We start from the raw sequence: 3,993 nt of genomic DNA, 5'->3' as shown, positions 1-3,993 counted from the left end.
ATTCACCCTCCAGACCCCATTCTTTCTTGAGTTGTAGGGCCCCCTGTATCTTTCTTTCTGTCTCTATCTCTTTCTATCTCTGTCTTTTCAAACAATTTAAAAAATTTTCCTTTTTAAAAATTTTATTTTTGATATCAAATTAATTTATTCAATATTTTTTCCATTCTATATTATCATCAGGAGGATTGATTTCAACTTTCCTTTTACCTATATCAGATCAATTGGTACTCAAAACTGTACCACTGGACTCCATAAATGATTTGTTCATGGCACGTTTCACTTCATCAGAACCATCTGAATAGATTTGCTGAAATAATTTGTTTAAAGCTGCATCTCCCTCCAACTTCTCATTCTTTTCTTCTTCTTTGATCTCGCCAACCAATTTATCCCAGTGTCTTGAACAGCGTAGATGACAATGGATAGAGGATCTTTACCTCTGTGATGAACTGTTTTGGTTTAGGCACATCTCCTTGCCCTTCTAGTTTTCCCATCTCACAGCCTCTTTTTTTTTTTTTTTTCATTTTAACTTCAATCTTTGTTGAAAGCACTTTAAATATGCTCTATTCTAGTATTATAAGATAAAGAAGTCTCAACTTCAAATTGCAATCCTCTTCAGAAGGAAGTTTGACCAAAGCAGCCAACTCTTTTTCTGAAAATTCCACATTTGCATCATTCTTCTGAATGTTCATCATAAATGTAATGATTACTTGAGATTCTGTTTGATACCAGTCATACTTGATTTTTTTTTTTTTTCGGCGAGGTTTTCGCTATAGGGCATGTGCCCTTGCCAGAAAGACAGAGAGAGACAGAGACAGAGAGACAGAAAGTGAGAAATCATCCCCCAGGGGGGATGGCCATGCTGTAATCCCTTCTCCATTCTCCTCTCAGGATCTTGGGCATGCATACACACGTGCCTGGAGTGAGTTTAAGCCACTGGGTCCTGTACTCAAACCACGGTCGACTACATGGGAGTCCAGCAACGTAGCAGTTGTGTCAACTGCTGGTCCCCATACTTGATTTTTGACTGGTGAGTCTGCTGGGATGCAGAATGATTCACCTCAGATTCTGATCCATTCTGAGCATCTCAATCAATACCTCTTAATCCAGACAACGAAATCGGCATCTACACTATCTATTTTGATCTTTCTTTAAAAGTTTCTAGAGCAGCAGCATAGTTTTTTCCATGGTGTTCACATACCCTTTTCTCAGCATAGCAGTGAAATTATCTGGATTGAGTTCAAGAGACTTCTTTGCATCGGCAATAGCATCACAGTAATTCCCAAGAAGAATGCGATGATAAACTCTTTGACAGTAATACTGGCATCATCTGATTTCTGTTCCAAAGCCTTAGTCAGCTCCTCTAATGCTGCCTGGGGGTCTGTGTTGATCAGAGCATATGAGAAGCTCTGGAAAAACCTCTGGGTCGGTGCAGGTCCTGATGCAGCAGTCACCATCTCTAAGAGTCACTGTTGCCACTCCTAGAGCTATTACTACTGCAGTTATCACGTCCACCACAGCCCAAGGGGGAAGCTTCTGGACTTTAAAAAAAGAATTTAAGGTAAAGGATTTTCTTGGCTCTCAGATCCTCCTTTATCTTGCAAATAATATCCTTTATCCCTCCCATTTAGGAGAGGCAAGGGTCAGGTCAGGTCTTCAGAAGAAGACTGACTCCTCCATAAGAGCTGAGAACTAGTGCTTTCAGGGACTAGAGAAATGAAGATTTTTTGCTGAGAATTCACCCTCCAGACCCCATTCTCTCTTGAATGGTAAAGACTTCTGTATCCTTCTCTCTGTCTTCATTTAAAACAAAAAATTTTTTTTTAAATTTTAAGGTAAAGTATTTTCTTGGCCTAAGTGTCCAATATGGATTGGATTAGAAAACTTATACACTATGGAATATTACACAGCTATAACAAACAATGAGATCCTATTGTTCAATTCAAAGGGGATGAATGAATATAGATGATTTCATGTTGAGCAAAGTGAGCCAAACTTTTCAAAATATATGTTGTATAACTCCATTTGATTTGTACTGAGTCTGCATTTCATGGCAGAGGTTGAAATATCTGAAGATATGATGGCAGCGAGGATTAGTGTGGATGCCAGTGAAAGTAAGGGGGAAAGTGTTTGGTAGAGCATAAGTGGTGGATGGTGGATTAAAACAAACAAACAAACAAACAAACAAAAAACAGAAAAAAGAGAAAAAGATTATACATGATAAAATTTTGTTTATAAGAAAAAAAGCAAATCAAAACTTTTTTTATTGTCTGAAATAGTTCACAACGGTGTGTATCTGTCATCAAAAGAGCACTTGGCCTAAAAGAAAGAACTAGTGTGCAAAATATTTACAATCTTTTGTGAAACCATAGTTTATTATTAACTTTTATCTATAAGTTATTACCATAAATATCACCTGTATTTTTGATACATGTGAAATTGCAACTGAAATTTATTTTGCTAATGTTTTCTGAATGAACTGAATAAGGTTTTGTTGGAAAAAAAATCCATAAGACATGTGTGACTGAAGCTCAGAGAGGAGAGGGAAGACGAGGCTGAACATTTGCTTTGCAGCCAGATCTTCCAAATTTCATTCTAAGTTCATTGAGATGTATTTGGTGGAGATAAAATAAAATTGCAATGTGTTCCTTTTGGCAGCGAATGAACTAAAAGTATTAATAATAATAATAATAATAATAATAATAATATGGTACCAGCAGTTAGCATAATGGCTATGTCACTGGACTCCCACGTAGTCAATTACGGTTTGCGTCCCGGACCCGGTGGCTTAAAACTCATGCCGGGCGCGTGTGCATGCATGCCCAAGATCACAAGAGGGGAATGGAGAAGGGATTGCAGCATTGCCATCCCCCCTGGGGAGTGATTTCTCGCTTTCTGTCTCTCTGTCTGTCTCTGTCTGTCTGGCAAGTGCACGCGCCCTGTAGCAAAGATCTCTCCAAATAATAATAATAATACTAAATGTAATGAACATTTTCTATGCCTTGGGTAATCAAATCTCTAACACTGCCATATAAAGTGAATATTATTATCCCCATTCATAGGTGAGGAATATAAAACTCAGAGAGGTATAAAGCATGTACAGGTCACTCAGTAAATTCTATCTTCAATGCCTTTACTTGCTTCCTTAAAGCAAATTGCTTCTGCAGGCTGTCTAGCAGAAATTGTTGCAAATTTTTGAGTGAAAAAGAGCTATCTGAAATGTCCTTATTAAGGGACCCTGGTGGTTATATAAAGAAGGTATTATGGAAAGAAGATATTGGAGATAGGGAGATCCCTCAGGAGACATTGGAAGTGTAGGCAAAATTAGGAGGATCTGCAAAAAGGTGGCAAGGATGGCATTACCTCTTAAAGGAAAGAGATAAAGTTGTTGTGAAGATAGGACTGATGGAGACTTAAAAAGTAATTAGACTGATACTTCCATGACCATGTTTATTGCAGCATTATTCACAATTGCTAAGACATGAAATCAACCTAGGTGTCCAGTAACTGATGATTGGATTTAAAAATGTGGCACATATACACTACAGAATATTATTCAGCTATAACGAGCAATGAGACTTTGTCATTTGATATAAAGTGGGTGAGTCTGGAACATTTACTGCTAAGTGAAATAAACCAGACTATGAAAGGCAAACATGGTATATCCCTGCTCAATCTTTACCAACTGTCTGCACTCTACAGCAGAAATGGAAAGATTCAACATCATAATAGTAAGGAGGACAAGCATGGATACCAGAGATATATGGTAGGACAGTAGATAGTGGAAGATGGGTTAGAGGGGCTCAGCAAAAACAAATCATTTAACAGACAAAAGAATACAAAGTTCTTTATTGAAAAGATGTATATGGAAATACCCTTGATTTGATTATCACACACTGCATATACATTTTGAAAACTCATATTGCAGGCCAGAAAGATGCATGACAAGTAGATGTAAATAAGAAAACATTTTATGAAGTTTTCTGGGACCAGCAC

The 3,993-nt window shown here is 37.5% G+C and overlaps 1 pseudogene; it reads right to left on the bottom strand.

Annotated features, from left to right (window-relative positions):
- Nucleotides 1-148: 148 nt before the first annotated feature.
- LOC102498370 (protein SGT1 homolog) lies at nucleotides 149-1,454 on the bottom strand (annotated as a pseudogene).
- Nucleotides 1,455-3,993: the final 2,539 nt, after the last annotated feature.

Source organism: Tupaia chinensis, unplaced genomic scaffold, assembly GCF_000334495.1.
Source record: "Tupaia chinensis unplaced genomic scaffold, TupChi_1.0 Scaffold000410_1, whole genome shotgun sequence".
Lineage (NCBI taxonomy): Eukaryota > Metazoa > Chordata > Mammalia > Scandentia > Tupaiidae > Tupaia > Tupaia belangeri.
The sequence above is the reverse complement of the archived record's forward strand: the minus strand, read 5'-3'. Positions and strand labels throughout refer to the sequence as shown.